We start from the raw sequence: 20553 nt of genomic DNA on the forward strand, positions 1-20553 counted from the left end.
AGTGGATGTGTGGCTCTTCATTCACGTCTTACTATACTCTCTCTGCCCTCTATTTTCCCTAAAAATTTATCATCAAGCCCATAAATATACCAAAATAAAATATTACCTGGACTGCTTGCTACTCCCCAGCAATGACACCAAAAATGTTAGGGTTTTTATATGTTCTTTTAATTCCTTGTATTTAGAAATGTCAATCTGGAATTTGTAATATTAAGGTTACAAATTATTATAGTTCATATATAAGTTCACTACTTTATACTCACTTAGTACATAATTAAGTACGAAATGCTTATTCCAAATCTATGTTCCCAATTTGAAATCAATCCATTATTCTAATGAAATATGGTTAAGCAAATAAATTTAGCATGTTTTTCTAATATCACACATAACTCAAATCACAACCTTACAACTTAGCTAATGCTTAAGAGCTTTACTAGCAACAAATTCAACAATTACCATAACCTATTTTCATAATTTAACTCAAATAACTCATTTCACTTAATACCTTCACACAGAACTAACCCCACGGTCAAACCAGAAATCGAAAATCAATCCTATCAATGCTTATTAAACCCATAACTCATTCACACAACTATCTAATTCCACGAATCGACTCAAAACTAATTGAAAAATAAAATAAATGTCTTGCAGTTCCTACATAATCTTATGCAAACTTCAAGTATATCAACATCAGATACAGGGACCTCTTATTGAGACTTTTGACCCACAAACAACAAAGTATTTCGTTTCAGATCAAAGATTTAAGATTATATAAGACTCAACCTTCAGAAATATTATTCAAGTTCACGCATGCTCATTCGAACGTGACAATGCTTGATATCAAAGAAAAACCTACAAAATCACGTAATTCTTATGAAAATGATCTTACAAACTTAAGAAATTCAAAAGGTAAATCTATTCTTTCAATAATCAACCATAACTTGAGAATTTGGAAAACGAAACATTCATATCTACAAAATACTATAAATGATATTCAATCACACTCCTAAGTACAGAATATATGAAAATCACAGTATAACAAATATTCCAATTGCAACTACTCTGTATGTATCCACACACATGCACCTCTTATCTAACTAAAATTGATTACAAGACTTGGTCAGGGTCGATGGCGGGCCCTTGCCACGACCTTAGACAAGCTAAATGACCTCAATAAACCTTACAAATTATAAACACATGAACTCACAAATATTAAAGTCGATATCACTGATATATTAAAAGTATTCAATAAAACATAGGTAAAATAGTTCCAAACTGGAAATAAAACAGAGTCATATAATGTTACAGTCACAGTTTCTTGCTTCAACTCGCTAAACTCTATCACTGGTACTTGGACTTCTTAAACCGTATTTACGACCTAAAGATAGTTATAACTAAAAAATCCAGAAAAATAGTACAAGTGTGATATGTTCTTAATTAGGGTAAGCCAGATTCCATGAATCACTCGTTCACTCTATCATATTTGCAAAAATCTGACTGTGGCATTATCTTTAAACTGAATAGGGTATCACTACGACCACAAACAGGGGAAGTTGCCTTGAGATGTCTGTCAGTTTCACTGGTGCCAATTCCGGAATGAGGTACCGAATAAAGTACATAATTAGGTATTGAATCGAACACATAATTGGGTATTGAATTGTTTCCTAGTGCACTCCAAGTTGGAGGTTGAGTCATGAGTGACCTATCAAATGCATTTAAACCTCCATCCTCATATTTAGGAACCCTAGAAAAATCTCAGTCAATTTGAGTCAAAGAGTATAAATTCGTTAATCAACTATCTTAACTTAACCAAAGAGATATAAAAACATACCTAAGTGTGACGCTTACCTCCATATATGAACTATAATAGTTAAATCCGTATTATATGGTTTCGAGGTGTCAAAAGGGCAAAATACAGTAGGCTATAATGGAAAATAACAGGATAAGGTGTCAAGAAGAGTAAGAAGAGTGAGAAATGTAGGGCCCAACAAATCTTGGTTGCCATGTTTCAATGATGGTGCCCTATCAATTTCTTGTGCTTAAACATCCAAGAAAGTCCTACTTCAACATGCCTACATAATGTGAAAAGTGATGATCCATTTATTTGGGTGATTAAAAGTTGGGTATTGAAATTTTAATAATGAAGAATATTACATCTATTTGTATGACAAGATAGTCTAATCAAACATGGTGACATCTAACAAAGTATCAAGCATGATTAGTCATAATTGTAACTAGTCAATGCATATGTATGAAATGCAAGTGGAAAACACGATTGCTAAAAAATAGAATTAACTAAAAAAGAACAATGAAATGAATACAATTTTTGGGTCTAGTGCAAATTTTGTGCATCTCATAATGATGCATGTTGTGATTATATAAAACTTCGCATAATTGAAATTGTGTTTCAACTTGAGTAAATAAAGGCTCACCATTACTTGGGATCATTTCATGGGTAGTCAGTACAAATCAATTAGAGGCTATAACATTGATTCAAATGAGATCAATAGTCCATTGTACATGAGGATCATAATATAAACAAATTCGCATGAGTGGTGACATGTTGGCTTGATCATTGTCCTTTCCTAAGAAGACAAATTATGTATCCCTTTCATGGAATATTGTGATGATTATTAATTAGATTAGTCTTGTTCCTTTCCCCTTTTCTTTCTCTTAATTGAAACAAATCAAAATCTTAGAAATTCCAACACTCTTTGGTTAGATTGGTGTTTTTTTTTTTCCCTTTTTCCTTTTCTCAATTGGAGTGAATCAAAATCCTAACAATTTTTGTACTTTCGTCAAGTGACATTTGTGAAGAGAAGATCTATGATCACACCCTCACTACGCGAAATTTTCAATTGTCCTCCTCCCATACAACCAACTTTGAGAATCCAAAGCTTTAGGTTACAATTTGTAAACAATAAACTTGCATAAATGTAGAGTCTACATATATAATGTAAGGAGGTGCTACATCACAAGTAGCATTGTCATTTATCTATTTGATACCACATGTTACACTTTTTAAATAACCATCATTTATTTGTTGATACCAACAAAGGGAGTATAGATGTAGATTCTTTAGAGTGTACATATGAAGAGATGTTGAATCATAAATCTTCATGTCTTCTAATTTCAACTATTGATGATGACATGAGAATGTTGGTCATTATCCAAATATTGGTTATAAACAAGTTGGGTTGTTAAAACTGAATTTTTTTCGAGATTTTAACAAGTGAGAAGTTTTACATTAGCCAATGTCAACTAATTAATGTTAACTTTGGTTTTGTTTGAGAATTTTGAGCAATCACGTCATTAAATATTGACATTTATTTGTTGTCATTATAGTTTCGGAATTGATGTCAATAAGGTCATGGTTCCAAATAGCTAGTTGAGTTGACATTGGGATGATTGTTTTGGCATTAATGTCAACAATATGATGTCATTCATGTTGTTTTGTGTTGGAATTTGTTGGAATTGATGATTGATCAGATGATGGCATTAATGGATCTTAATGGTAGCACGATGGTCTTGGAGGAGTTGGCATGTGCATTGATAGACAAGTTATGATGATTTGTTGATGCTGCAAGATAGTTGGATGGTGCGACTACAAGTAGAGGATGCTGCTACATGTTGATCATGCATATCTAATGTGATAGAAATGGTTCATGACACACTAGTTGAGTTATCAACTAGGTCTTCATGTCTATGCTTGTGAAGATGACTTGTTGTAGTGATGTGATGGCTTGATGATGGTGCTATAGAGTTTTGCAGGTATGTCAGAGGTCTTGCAGCTTGTTCAGAGGTTTGATGGAGAGTGGAGGACTTGTTGGCACACTTGCCAACCTTGCTTGTTGGCCCTTGTAGGTCAACTTGGAAGTGACACATAAGAGGCATGTTTGATTCACTTGCAGATGTGTCAGAGGCTATGTCATTGGTTTGGAGGATTGCACATGAGATGGAGAAGATGTCCCAACAGATGGAATAGGTTCAGAGTAGATTGCTTGAGGTTTTCACCCATCCTCTGCCCCAGTCACTCCCTTACAGGATCATTAGAGCGATTGAAAAGACCCAGTCACACTAACGCAAGCCTGTGAGAGCGACTAAAGATTTTGGTCGATTTTAGACAGTGTCAAGCATGCGACCGAGGCATTTCATGAGATTTTATCCACATTCCTCGCGCTATTCGGAAGTTAATTATCAAAGAAATTCGTAGAGGCTTCTAGAATTGTTTGAAAAAGTCACAAATAGTTTGAAATGGTACTACAATTATGTGAATGCATTTAATGAACAAGTTGTGATCTTAGTGGATTGATTTGGTCCAATTTGTGCACCTTTGATCCTAGCCCCAAGCTAAATTTCGCCCTACAGGTTTTATATACTTGATCTTGTAGCTATGTGATGGTTGATTGTGAGTTGATGATGGTAGTGAGTGAGTGAGAAGGTTGCAGATAAGTAGTATATGCGTCAGACCTATTGGAGAGCATATATATTTCATTCTATGAGTGTTAATAGCTGAATAGTGAGAAGATCTGAAGTACTTTGTAGAATAGATCAGAATTGAAGTTATTGGAGTATAGATTGTTTCAGGAAGAGTCTTTATATGTTGTTGGATTATATGTTGGTGATAATCTCACACTTGTTTTTTGTAGGAGATGCTATTACATTTGGTGCATAGCCTTAGTGTTGTATGTTAATTGTAGTATGTAACAATTACATTCTAATGTGAGGGTTTGATATATGTTGGTATCATTTTTATTGTGGCCACAATTTTACTATTGGAGAGCACATGTCTTTATGCATTGTTTTTATTTTGATTTGACGATGAGATATTTTTGTTGAGAGCATGTATGCAAAGTTGAATTCTTGTTGAGCAGAGTGTCTTGGGATATAGCTTGAAAATACATGAAAGGAGATCCGCTTAGTATTTGAGGAGAAGTGACTTCATGAGAGAGGAGCAGTGATAGCGAAGCTTCAGCAAAAGGAACAAGTTTATCATCCAATGGTAGTTGGATAGTCCAATTGGAGTTGGGCGAGGATCGATTGATCGTGGTGGCTTTCAGTGGATGGTAGTTCATAGATCCGTAGAGAACATATTCTTCCGAGTTGATCAATAGTATCGAGTCTCCTAGTCAATGGGTGTTGGCATATTGTATATGAGGTCGAGTCTCCATGCTGATGGGAGTCAACAAGCTATGTAAAAGACCAATTTCTTGACATAATAGAAATTTAGAGCAGAGCAACAACAACAAGGGTGGTTTTTCTCCTGGAAGGGTTTCCACCAGAAATATTGTGTCTCATGTGTGATTGATGTGATGTGCCTTTGATGTGTTGACTATTGTTTCTCTCATGGTTATCTTGTTTTAGCTACTTATATGTTTATATGCATGGATAATCTAATGAGTTTTTGTTAACATAAGTGTGATTCAGTAATTGAAGTAATAATTGGCAAAAATCGTATATAGATCACACTATTGATTCAACCCCCTCTCTCAATAATGCTCAAAGGTTTCCAACATTATTAGTATCTTTTGGATTTGATTTATGACAATCTCACCAACTATTTCACTGGGAATGTTGTTGTCTACAATTTTGATTCATATTGGAGACCTATTTTTCATGTTCATGTGCGAGGAGGCCATGGCATTTATTGGTATATTTTGGATTTGATTTATGAAAATATACCAATTGTTTCTCTGGGAATGTCATTTTATATGATGTTTATTCGTGTTGGAGACCTATCAGTCATGTTGATTCAACCACGAGATGGATATTTGTCATGTTGATGTGTGAGGAGATCATGGAAAGCCTCATGTGAGTGGATAGTGTCAGTGGATATTGATGCTTGGAGGTTGTGGGAAGCTTATTCCTTTGTCCCAGTTTTTTGGCATGGTTACACATGTTCATGGTGACTCGATAATTTACACACACGCAAAGGAAAATTAAAGGAAAATAGTGTTAACTTTAGCTACCCCTTCTGATGATTCTCCACAATTACAAGATATAGCTTATCATGTCACTAGCAGAGATTTGAACCTGGGTGGGAAATATATCAATCATTCCATCCAACCACTTGAGATAACCCCAATTTATAGCTTAAAAAAATAATTTATTGTAAGTATTAAGTTTTTGTATATTTTTAATTAAATATAAATATGAAATTTTGAAATATAATGATTATGAATATAAATCTTTGTTTGAATCTATATAATAAAATGGATTTTAATTTATATCTACTATTTATTATATATATTTCACATTTTTATTTATTTATTTATTTGGAGAAAAAAACCGTAATTTTTATTAAAAGTAAAGAAAAATTACATTTTGTAGACACACCAGATGGCTATGCAAATTTTAGTTGAAACTTGACAGAAAAGAAAAATGATGGGCAGAGAGGGTTTGAAATATGTCAAAGACCCTTAGATTTAAGGACTATGAAAAAAAATAAAAATTATATACAGCAATTGTAGGGAAAAGAACAGATATGACATTATCCAGACTTTTTACCCTTATTTTTATGCACCTTATGCCAACCATCTGACACTAGTTCAATTAAAACCAATGCCAAAGCTCTATTTGCATCCACCACGAGGACATATTTATCTGAGTCAAAACTCTATGAAACATGAGCTCTTTTGAAGCCCCAGGGCCCATCTGAAATGTGCATGCTTACAGGAGTAGAGTCTTGTTGAAACTGAATGACCGGTCCTATCTGAGTCTATGAGATCTCTTTTGATTGTTGTGTAGATTGAGCCATATTCTCCTCTTCAAATGGATTTTATACATTCTCTTTGGATTCTTTTGCTTCGTTTTCCTAAGGGAGAAACTCAGAAAATTTCCATCCTTTTGGTCACTTAGGTTTCTTCTTTTTATTTATTGGGTTTTTCTTGGCCTAAGGACAAGTATTCTATAGGTGACCTCTTTGAAGACATTCATTACATCTGAATGTTGTGTTCTCATAGTCCAGAACTTATGACCACTGTAAATTATTATGCTTCAAGATTATCTGATCTGGAATTCCTTTGCTCAGATCTATTTTCACACATATTCTAGCAATAGTGAAGAGGCATTTCTTCTATTCTTTCCATGTACCTTTTTTTGTATTTTCCCAAAGTATTCTCAATGCCTTCAAGAACTTTATGGTGCCGGAAAGGAAGGGGTAGGTTTGGAAGCCTAACCCAAATCGGCATGGTTGTTACAACCATTGGTGTGGCATCAAACTCCGAAAACTATGGAGTGATGAATAAACCAACATTACCCCAAAACCATGGACCAACATGAAGAACAAAATCCAGATTCTTTTGGGTGTCAAATTGTACTATAAAAAACCCTTTGGAGCACAGGTATATGTCACAATTTGGCATCCATGTAGAAAGAATCCATTGTGTTAGTGTTTCAAGTTTTTTCCAAAACCCATTGAATCTACAGATGATAGCCTTATTTTGAAGGGTGGAAAACATAGATGAAACCTCTACATTATTAACCACCAAAATGGGGGCTTGTTCCATTTGGTCAACAATATAGGGTCCAGGGATATTTTGGTTATGTACAACAGATCCAGAACCCTTGCTTTGAATAACTTCTTTGAATGATATTGTTGTTCCATTTGATAATCTGGCTCCTGGAGCACCTCCACATAACCTTGTATTCAGAATAATAGTTGAATCTTTTCTAATATTGTAATCCTTGAACATGTCAGAATCATGAAGAATCTTCCCTTTGAATTACATGCACTGGAAACTAATAGGAATACCCCATTTATCTGCAACAATCTGTTTCATAGAGTAGATAGGGGCAGACCTATTTGAGCAAAAAGTAAAAGATCTACCACAATTTTTGTTTATTAAAGTTTGAAATCAGGTTGTATGTTCCAACAAATTATGGGCATGTGGGAAAACACAACATTGGGCCTATAAACTTGAAGAAATTGGTCGTAAACCCCTCTTAAACCCTAAAACCATAGGGGCCGAGGGAACATTATGTATCCCCTGATTGAAAAACACTGAAAATGGAAAATATTGACAGGGAGAAAGGAAGATGGATTACCAAGAAGGGCATCCATCCGCTTCAACACCATCGAAATGAGGCCACCATTGTAGACAATTGTAAATCTCCTATGAACTTGAAGAACCTCGACCAGATTTTGTGCATACTAGAGAAAATTTATCATCAACAAATTTGTGCCTCCCTCTGTCATTTACCTCCTTGGGAGCTTCACATAACGCAAGTGGTAGTTTCAAGAGATAGGCCGACCAATCCCAACCATATCCGTCACTATCGTCAAATAAAAGCTCACATAATTTCGAACTAGTGACGACAAGAGCTCTAGGGTTGCAACCCGACATGGTGGCGACGCCCTGTTCTTCTCTGCATCACAATTTAAACTTAACTGTCCGCATCATCCTCTCCCCTCTTTTCACATTTTCATATATAAAGATATGCATATTTCTAATTATATGTTTATTAAATAAATTTATTAAGTTTTTATATGTTTATGAAATATATATACTATAATATCATAGTTATAAACATGAATCACTATTATTTAAATTTAGGTGTATGATGATTTTTTTTTTTCAAATTTTTTTCATAATTTTATTAAAAAAAATAAAATTTTAATATAATTAATTAAATTGAATCAATATATTGTTTTTATTTTTATTTCTAATTAAACAAACATTATGTTTTGTTATTATTATTTTTTTATGTAACATGTCATTATAACATCTCCTCCATACTAAACAATAAAATATTGCTTAAAAAAATTACTACTATCAAATGTTTTCCGGATTAAATCACATAAAAAATTTCAAGTCAACGCGTTTTGAATGACTTATTGTGCTCCTTTAAATTGACTACCTCTATACCCACCACCCCCAATGTTAATGACCTCTATATTGTCTTATATTCTCTATACCTTGTCATTCTCTAAACAGCTTGAGTGGGCCTAATGGTTAAGAGCATGTGTTTCCTCCTAAGAGGTCACAGGTTCAAAACAAGAGGGGGTAAGAGTATGTATGCCTTCGTAGACTTAGTAGTCAAATCACTACTCGGAGGTGGGTCCTTTATCCCACAAACAAGGGTGGGTCCTTTGTCCCACAAACAAGGGGGTCTCATGGGTCTCATACACCAATTTGGTGCCTAGCTTAAATTGGATAATAATAATAATAATAATTAAAAGTGGGTCCCTTGTCCCACAAACAAGGGGGTCTCATACACCAGTTTGGCGTCTCGCTTAAATAGGATAATAATAATAATTAAAAGTGGGTCCCTTGTTCCACGAACAAGGGGTCTCATACACAAAAATTGGATAATAATAATAATAATTAAAAATGGGTCCATTGTCCCACAAACAAGGGGGTCTCACACACAAATTTGTCGTCTCGCTTAAATTGGATAACATAGTGAGGTGAGTCCCTTGTCCCACAAACAATGGGCTCTCATAGACAAATTTGGTGTTTCGCTTAAATTGGATAGCATAGTGAGGTGGCTCCCTTTTCCCACAAACAAGGGGGTCTCATATATCAATTTGGTATTGGATAATAATAATAATTAAAAATAGTGTAGCATAGTGAGGTGAGTCCCTTGTCCCACAAACAAGGGGTCTCATGCACCAATTTGGTGTGTGGCTTGACGGTGACCTTAAAATTGGATAATGACATTCTTCTCCTCCTTTTGAGTGGTTTTGCAAGCGGTGGTTTAAAGAGGTGACATTTTTTCCCAAAAAACAATATAAATTTATGCAAGATTTTGATAAAAATTGGTGGAATTTTTTAGAAATTTGGATTACAGCTGTCAAGCTTCAGGATTTTGGGTGTTCCAAAGATTTTTGATGGCGTTGGATCCATTTCCACCATCAAAAACAAGATTCAAGCACTCCCACTATCAGATTTAAAAAAGAAAAAGAAAAAGAAAACAACAACTCGATTATGGTGATTTTTTATTGTGGAGACAGTAGACAACTCCGTATCTACACAATTCATCCTCTTTTCCATTTCTCATTGTTTTTGTTGTTATTTCTGATTTGCAAATTCACTCTTACATTCTTTTGCAATTTTTATTTACCTGTCAAATTGATTTATTAAATTATCTTTTCACTCACATGTTTCAAATTTATATATTTATTTATTTTCACTAAGCTGTTTTTTTAACTCAATAGAAATTGACAAATCCCACCCTGAATTAGTAACCTATCTTTAGGTTTGTGTTTGGCGCAACACTTTCTGTTCCGTTTCCGTGAAGAATATGTGCTACAGCATGGGAAGAGTTTGTCTGCAAAAATTATTCTCAGAGCCAATAGACGCACGGACCTCACAACTCCGCTCAATCATGATGATTATTTATAGGTAATTATAATTATTCCACCATGGCAACTCATTTTGGATTCAATGGGAAACCGCAAACTAAATCAATTAACCCAATGTCGAAGAGAGCTTTGTATCTCCATTGATTGATACCAATCCGGATCGTGCTTTTGTTTCTGAGAGCCCATAAAGCAAAATTCTATCTTCCCAAAATTCCATTCTAAACAGTGCCGAATTCAGATCTGATTCCGGATTTGAATTAAGTAGAAATTGTAACAGCGAATTGTCGTCCTCCGGTGGTACCAACTCGTCGGTCATCGAAATGGTTTACAATTGGTTTCCATTAAATGCACACGGAGATAGCATGTTACTGCCGGAGGATGTTACAATTTGAAATTTTGAATTAGATCTGAATTCCTTATAGTTTAGAATGAATATCTAGGCAGAATGTTTAATCAATTTATGCATTCAAAAATATATTTTAAACAATACAAATTCTCAATCTTTGTTTGAGATTGTATTTCTTAATTATAAAAAAAAATGGTGAATTAATAAATTGTTATAGTAAATTGGTAACAACTCACTTATGTGTGTATGTGTTTTTTTTGTGTGGTTAAATTGAATTTTTTTTACTAGCGCTTTATTTTAAAATTATCAAATAAAGGAAAGTGGATTTATTAGTCTATATGATTATCAATAAAAAATAGTTTGTGATAAAATAAAGTGGTGTCCTATCATAACAAAGCTACTAAAAAAACATAGTGAAACAATAGTACCACATACTCATGAATATGAAAATGTCACAGGGGCAGGGTCCCTTACACTTGTTCGAGCTAGTGCAAAGGGATTGGACTCACATTGAGATGACTCTCCAAGTAAACCAAGTGAGCATCTAGTCTCTCTAGGCATACCGTTTTGGCATTGCACCCTCTAGATATCATTCATGTCTTCATGTTTCTCCTTCATTAACTCATCCTAACATGGTCTTCAATTGCTAGTGCATGTATTGGTTCCTTTTTCCCATAGTATGACCAAGTTCGGGAAACCAATTGGATACCTCTGCCATAAGTTCTATATCAAAGTATGACTGATGATCATGTCTCAAGTTAATGAATCTCCTCCCAAATGCTGGGAGAGGTCATTGAATGATGAATCATTTTCGCTTCTTGGGCCTGACACTAAATGTGTGGCTAGATTCGCTGGCCTTGCCCACTACCTCCTCTGCGGTTATGCATCCTTTATCTGGTCATTGCAACCAAGGAAGAAATAAGTCAATCACAACGATGGGGTGACCACCAATTCCGCCATAAAGAAACCCAAGTAGCCAATGCCTAGTCAATAACAAATTAGTAACAAAGAATCCAACAAAGGCCCCAATTCCCACCCAAAGAGGCAACAAAATAAGAGATGGATGACACCCAAAGACTCGACTGAGACTAGACCCCGAGTAGCCAAGCAACGACAAGAGGAAAATCACTTAACCCAAACAAACCAAAGGGTGAAAGAACAAAGGAATGAAACCATTGCATGACCACCAGGAAAGAGACAAAACTAGGCTTAAGACTCAACATAGGAACCAAAGACTATCCAAAGGATTCGAAACTCCATTGATAGGGGAGCCACAAGATAAAAGAAGGAATAGCAACAGAAGTTGTACAACCCCAAACTAATAAAAGGCATTGGAAATTCTAAGACAAACATGAAACTATTACATATATCTTGTTGCCCATAAAAGTTGGGGATGACAAGAAGCGTGATTGAGATAATTTAAGAAAAGTGCCAACGATTTCCACTAACCCAACTTGATATCTCCATGTAATACCCTTTGCAATGCTTTGCTAATTCTAGAACCTAGTATAATGCTCTCACCCACCACCAAGCCTATCCAACACTCATAAAGAGACACTAGGAATAGGGGTACTTGAAAATCGACATGGGTCACTGACTCTATTGCATCATCGACAAGCAAACCCCGCATTGTGAAAAGCCAAGGCTAGCACCATCCTCCCACCAAGCATACCAACAATTCAGGTGTCTCAAAGAAGAGCAGAGGGAAGTTTAATCCCACTAGTGACGGAGGTGCACTCTCACTTAGTAATAAATAACCAACTCTACACATTACCAGGGAAAATCGAGGTGTCTGCAAAGGCAAGACCATAACATCGGGGAAAGTTAAAGATTACATGCAACATTACATGGGAGGGGCTGGCCATGACACCCCCCTTCTTAATTGCAATGGGAGGCGACGATGTGGCAGACATCTTTCCCAACCTCTTCTGAGAAATGTTTGTTCACCCCAATTAGGGGTTGTGTTTGTATATGTTACTAAATGTAAGAGCCTTATCCTAGGGTCTTCTAACAGATCTATTTCTAATGAATTTAAATGCAATAAGAGGCAATAGTTTACTTTCTTACAAGACTTTTAAACAAATAAAACCATTTACATTCTAATCCTTATAACTTATGGTGAACATTTCATTTTGATAAATTTACATGAGTAATCTATAGAGGAATACCTGTACCGGTCGCTGGTGGAGATGCTTTTGAGTTGCTGCTCCTGTTGAACGCTCCTCTTGACTGACCCACCTGGATCTACCTCCCAGCCAACTAGGAAATAATTCCTAGCCTAGGAAACCTCCACAGATTCCCTAGCCCTCCGAGCCCAAGTCCAACCAGATGTAATGTGTGTCCAAGATGACTGATCCAGACCAAGATGAACAATAATTCTCTCCTCTCAACAACCCAAGAAACCTCCACAGGTTCTTAAGGTCTCCAAAATCATAGCAAATCTTAAAATCACGGCCAATCCCAAAATCAAGCAAGACCCCCACATGCCCCTTTCTCCCTTCCCCCTTCCCTTTTTATACCCTCCCTCTCTTCTCCATCTCAACTACCTCTCATTAATGTCATTAACTTCTCATCCATCCTTACAGTGGACTTCTATTCTCCCAAGTAAAGCTGGAAGTACACTTGGAAATGTGATATGAATATAAAATTGGGAAATTAATGGGAGAGGACCATGTATTCTCCCAAGTAAATTTGAAAGTACATTTGGAAATGTGAGATGAATAGATATATATTGATAATTAAATGGAGAGGATTATGTCTTCTCCCAAGTAAATGTGAGAGTACATTTGGGAATGAGATGTAATTAAATGGAGAAGACCATGTCTTCTTCCTAGTAAATGTGAATGTACATTGGGGAATGTGAGATGAATATATATATTGATAATTAGTTGGAGAGGACCATGTCTTCTCCCAAGTAAATTTGAGGGTACATTGGGGAATGTGAGATGAATATATATATATTATTTGAAATAATGGAAGGAGACCACATCCTACCTAAGATTCAATTTGAGAATGGAGGTTGGGAATTTGAATAATATAAATCATGAATTTTATATTAGACCAATATTTCTCAATATTTTCAGATAATGTAAACATTAATAAAATTTGCAGGATAAGATTTAAGTGGGGCATTACACTAAATCATTTAAAAATAAAAAATAAAAAAATTAATATAATTATTTTAAAATTGGAGGAGATAAAGGATCTTAGGGTTACTAATATAACACCAGAAGTATATCCAAGAGCCAACAAGTCATATATACCAATAACTTATGGTTTTAAGGTCATAACTAAGCTTCACACCAATTAATATATGAAATTTTCTCCACACAAAAATCTGATTTGTCTATTGAAGTTTATGGAGGTATATACTCTACCCCTTTGAATTTGCACCCGTGACCCTTTATAAGAAAAACATATACTTAATCATTAAATCTACTTAACATTTTTAGATAAGTCAAATTAATTTTATAGTAAAATAATATTCTTTTGCCATATGAAAGTAACTAGCTTAGCCATATGCATTAAATGGTTGGTAAATGTCCATAGGCATCAATTTATGATAGACATAAAAATGCTTATCTCATGATAATCTCACATTGCCAAGATTTAAAAAAAAATCATAATAAATTACTAAATCATAACTTTATTTTAATTTATTTATCAATGATAATTAGGTGGATGGTTGGGATTTAATCTCCACATCATGTTTTAAAATGTTTTTAGAAGTATTCACAAATCAAAGGTTAAGATTTATAGTTATGCCCTTTTTGTCTTTTAAGTAAATTGATTAATTAAATAAAATGCTCCATGAACATGTGTCATATGAACATAGGTTATGGTTTTTTGGGCATGTACTATTAGTAAATTACCACAAAAGTAGTCATGCCCTTTCTTCTTTTTATCTCCAGATCTACCAAGAGCAGATCGATTCTCTCAAGATGTAAACCTCTTTTTGAGTGCAAAACTTAAGGAAAGGTTTGCACCCTGAAGAGGTTTGATTCCACTTAGCTCTTGGTAGATTTGAAGTTAAAATTGATTTATGTTGATTTTGAACAACAGACTAAATGTTTTCACTTGTATATAAATAATTGAAGATGAAATTTTTTAAATAGAATTTACCTCCTCATCTTCAGAAATAGAAAACATATATTCATAGGGTACTCACTCTCTCTCTCTTTTATATATTACATGTTAACTCCATATTAGATATTTAAGGGATTAAAAATCTCTACCATACCTTGAATTTGAAAGAAGATCAATTTGTGGGGTGGGGGCAGTGGGAGGAGGGCCAAAAAGGTATATTGAAAAATGTTTGATTGTGTCAAGAGCCCAGTATGGCAAAGATGTGTAGGCATAATGTAAGAAAGATTATATGTGAACATTTTTTTAAATATTTTATTTTATTTTATTTGTAACATTTTTTAAATTAAATCTAAAAGCAAAAATGTATGGGGGAGATGTAGTGGTGTAAAATAATGATTTCGTAACCATATTTTAATTTAATTAATAAACAAAAAAAACTTAATATTTACAATAAACTTGTAATATAACGAGACTAGCTTATAATTATTATAAATAGGCTTTGTTACGATACCATGGGCTAATACCATGGCTTAACAATACATGCCCAAAAACCACAACTCATTTCAAAATCAAAATATTTTATTTTATAACTATTTTTAAATTAAATGAAAAAGAAAACAAGTATGAGGGAAATGTTGTAATGTGAGTAAATAAATTAAAAATATAATTATAATTAAAAAATAAAATAAAATATAAAATAAAGGTGTAGTCTAACTTATAGACCAAATAGCCTTTTGCACCAGAATATGGCCATACAATGTACCTAGAAAACCTCAAGACACTCTAATTCTATAGATTATACAACTTAAACTCAAGTTTTTAAAAATCTCTAATTGGTTAAAAATAATTCTTGAAAAAATATCATTTCGTCTATATCTTAGACTACACCATAAAATAATTATTATAATTATCAATAAAACATTTTGACATACTCAAATTACATAAAGTTAAAAAGGAAAAACATAAAATTAATAATTATATTTATTATTATAATTAATAATAAAACTAGCCTAGATCCATATTAACCTGGGTTCTACCAAGTGTCAAGGGAATCAAATCTCTTGAGATGCAAACTTATTTTAGAGTGAAAAGAGATTCGATCCCTCTCGAGCTTGGTAGATCAGGAATTAAGATGGATCTAGATTGATTTGTAACCTACATTAAACTTTTTTTTGGCTATTAATAATTTGTAAATATTATATATGAACTCCAAATTAGGAATCGAATAAATAACACATCTTCTTCACAATTAAAGATGAAAAAGAAAAAAATTAAATTAAATTATTTTATTACGTTATTTATAATATATAATAATAAAAAATTGTTACTAATATATTTTTGTTTTGGGAGTGGGAAGAGAGAAGTCATATGAGGCCCATGAACAATTAGAAATACAATTTGTGTGGGGTCTAAAAACCACTGCAAATAATAATATTAAATATTTAGCACTATGACCAGATTTGGAAATAACAAGATCAAAAAAATTAAAAACAATCTTAGTTTTTGGCGACTCCATGTCATATACCAAAACCTCACCCCTATTCTACATAAGATCTTACTACAACTTCAACAGTTTGAACAAGTTGAATTTTTTAGGGACTCCGTGATGATCATACGCCAATAACTAAAAGCAAAAAGTAGTCAAATTATCATATCTTTTTGAATTATGCAATTCGTGTCACATCTTATAGCTGTCCATTGTACTTGCTCAGTGGAATGGAGAGCTAACATGGAGAATGTCGTTTCACCAACGATTGTGTAATCACCTATAATAACCTATTTTATACTTATTTATTTTAAATAGTAAATTATTTTAATTTTTTTTAATTTTTTTTTTTAAATAATAAATTTATTTTAATAAAATAATATTTATCAATGAAACACCTAATTTTTAAAAATAAAATTTAGGTGATAAATTTAAATGATAGTGCATATTAAAATATATAAATAATTAAGAAAATTAATTATTCACGTTAAATAGTAATAATAATTAATATATTACTTGTTAAATAGTAATAGTAATTAATAAATAAATAGGAAATAAAACTCCTAACCATTCAAGTGACTTATTTGTCATAATAAATTTTGTCTGAAGAAATTGAATTAAATTATAACAATAAATATTTAAATAATATAATTAATTATTATAAGAAAAATTATAAACATAATTTTAATTTATAGAATATCAAGTAATAATTCAATTTATAGAATATCAAAGGTTTAATATTTATATATAAAAAAAAAAAAAATTAAAAAAAAACTATAAAATTATTTTAACAAAATTTAAAATAATAGAATATATATATATAAAAAAAATACTTTGAGTAAGTTTAAGGGATAAGTTTATGTATTTTTCATAAAAAGTTGAATATAAAATACTTTGAGTAAGTTTAAGGGATAAGTTTAATAAAAAGTTGTGAGTTCAAATTTAAAAGAAGAAAGAATTTTTTTTTATTATTTTTTTATTATATATTTTTATTTTTATTTTTTATTTTATTATTATTACTATTATTATTTAATTTTAAGGTTATGGCCAAGCCAAACACCAAATTGGTGTATGAGACCTTTTTGTTTGTGGGACAAGGGACCCACAAATTTTTTATATTTTTATATTTTTATTATCTAATTTTAAGGTCACCGCCAAGTCAAACACCAAATTGGTGTATGAGACCCCCTTGTTTGTGGAACAAGGGGCCCACAAAATTTTTATATATTTTTATTTTTATTATCCAATTTTAAGCTCAGTGCCAAGCCAAACACCAAATTGGTGTATGAGACCCTCTTGTTTGTGGGACAAGGGTTTATTTTTTTATATTTTTATTTTTATTATCCAATTTTAAGGTCGCCCAAGCCAAACACCAAATTGGTGTATGAGACCCCCTTGTTTGTGGTACAAGGGAGCCACAAAAATTTTATATATTTTTATGTGGGACAAGGACATCTTCGTGCAACAATTTGACTACTAAGTCTAGGCAGGCATACATACTCTACCCCCTCTGGTTTTGAACATATGACCTCTTATGAGGAAACACATGCTCTTAACCATTAGGCCCACTCAAATGGCTTATGAATATATCATTTTTACCTAATTCATAACATTATTGCTTATTAGTCAAAATATTTTCCCTTTATCTTTATTTTTGTTTTAATTTTCAATATTTTCTCATCTTCTTTGTATTTTCATATGGTTCCTTTTTAAGATATACTTATAACACATATCTCAATAATTTATAGTAAATAATTTAAACCACTATAATATATATATATATATATATAATCAAATTTGCATAAACTTATTAGTATTTCAAGTTTTAGATTTAAATTATTATTATTAGTAGAAGAAAGAGATTGCATTACAATTTAAAGTGATTAAAGTTATTTAATAACATTTATACCATATGTGTTATTATTTTAGTTAATTTAATTATAATTTGAAATAGTAATGATTATATTTTTATGTTGAGTTATTATAATAGTAAAATTGACATAATTTTAGAGTATATATATAAAAATTATTTAATTAAGTATAATTGAGTTTGTTCTATAATAGTTTTAATTCTAAACATAGTAAGTAATAGTATTCGTATTAAAAAGCAGTCACTTTTTACACTGCATAAGAGAAAATATTATATAATAGTATGTTTAAATTTATTGTTTAAGGATTTATCGATTTAAGTTTAGGAGAGTGCATTCTTACGTTGGAGTTAAGGAGGTATTCACTCAATAGGAATTGTAAATTAGAATAGCAACATAATTCTTCTTCTTCTTCTTCTTTCTTTCATAATTCATGCACATGAACATGCAAATAAAGAAGGAAAAGATCAGAGAAGATATTGTTAATGATATTTTTATAAGGTGTCAAAAAAGATGAAATGAAAATACCCAATGAAGGAATTGGCCATATTCCAAGCAAATTGGACAAGATCCTAGAACAAAGCGATGTTATCAACTTCTCCAAGCCAATTTTGTGTGGTTTTTGGTATTTTTAGATGAAGAAAAGAGACTTTAGATGACAAAATTGAAAAAAAAATATTTACTCAACATTTTATCGACTCATCAAGCAAGATAAATTTGCTTTAGTTAAGTTTTTCTAGAACTATTTTGTTTGTGATATAGTCAATTTGGTTAAAAGTTACAAGTCTAAAAAAGTTGTAAAGGATGCAAATTTGCAATTTCCAAATTGTGTTTGTGATATAGCCAATTTGGTTAAAAGTTACATATCTAAAAAAGGTGTAAAGGGTGCAAAGTTGTAATTTCCAAATTGTTGTGGATATTGACTAGAACTTTAGATCATAAATATGCGAGTTGTTGTGAGAGAAAATCATCATTATTATCAATAACTCCTAGAATTATTTTTCTATATATTTTTAGATTCTCCTCTACAACTGATAGAAATTAGACCTCAGGTTTAGAAAAAGAGGGTAAATTGGCAAAATTCATAAGACTGTAACTCTTGCTTAGAACTAAGAGTTGAGAAAGAGAATAGTCATTGGAAACTTAATGAAGACCCAAATTTATTTATCTACCTAGAATTTTCACTTGAGAAACACAAATTGTTGAGAAATCAAAACAAGACAATTAGTGGCCTTAAAGAGTAGAAAAATTATGTATAATTTCTAGAATTGCTGAATTGTTTTATAAAGTAGAATTATGTTTCATACACATTTTGCATAATTAAGGATACAAGCATACTAGAGTAAGTTGGGAATGTCAACATATGTATGTATGTATGTATTGTCAACATAATATGTTAGTATATATTCTAGGATGTATACATATATATTATGTCAGTATATATATGAGAATGTTATGTTGATATAAGACATATAGTAGCGTTTATAATACTAATAATATTTCTATATCAACACACACAAATATTATGCTTCATTGTAGGCTTCAAAATCTCTTGAGACAATTCCTTACTAGTTTATTTTATCGAGAAGTCAAACTTTTGAAATAATGAACATTTTTTTTCTTGTAGCCATAACAGTTAATGAAAGGGTAGCATGTGGGTTTCTGCATCATAAGGTCTGTCCCAATATCTATGCAATTGTAATATTCCCGCTTGAAAATACCCAAAATGTTTATTGCACTTTTTTGAGTTTGAGTGAAAATTTCAATGAAGGATTTCGTCAAATAGTTTGAGGATGCACTACTGTAGGTGTGTTTCATAATTAACTTCAGATTAGTATATCACACCAAGAGTATAATATTACTTCAAATCAATTTAACATCATTCACATTGTACTCAAGCAACATAAATTCAATAGACAAAAACAATGGTAATCAATAACAACATTTTCCTTCACTGGTATATGGATCAAGAGGTTACACAGTAGCTTAAGATTCCAAAAATCATATTACAACAATGGTAATTAATTTAAATGCACTTCAGTAAGCAAGGGAACCTAGTTTAGATGCTACCCAAAATGTTCAACTTTAGTAAACTCGGCACTTGATGCACAATTATATAAATCAACTACAGGTGTGCATTTGACCCTTTTATTCCCCCCATTCGACCATAGGAATAAACTCATCCAAATGAAAATTTATAAACTCACTTTTTATTTGGTTTTTCAGGGAGTGAAGAAGGGAGATATTTGGCTTCTCTCATGCAAAAACTAGACCACTTTTGAAATTTGTTCCAACTCCTTACAACAAAGCCCCTATATTGGTATTAGATTCCATTTCTTTTCATAGTCTAAAGGTCTGTTCTTTACAAGAAGAGTTGCTCTATTTCAACCCAAAACTTAGCCAACTTAGAAGGAAGACTCGTGACCTATAGTATCAAATTCACTCAACTAAAAATGATGGG

Source organism: Pinus tabuliformis, chromosome X (genome assembly GCF_031772625.1).
Source record: "Pinus tabuliformis cultivar Carrire ecotype Pingquan chromosome X, CPIR1, whole genome shotgun sequence".
In the NCBI taxonomy this organism is placed as follows: Eukaryota; Viridiplantae; Streptophyta; class Pinopsida; order Pinales; family Pinaceae; genus Pinus; species Pinus tabuliformis.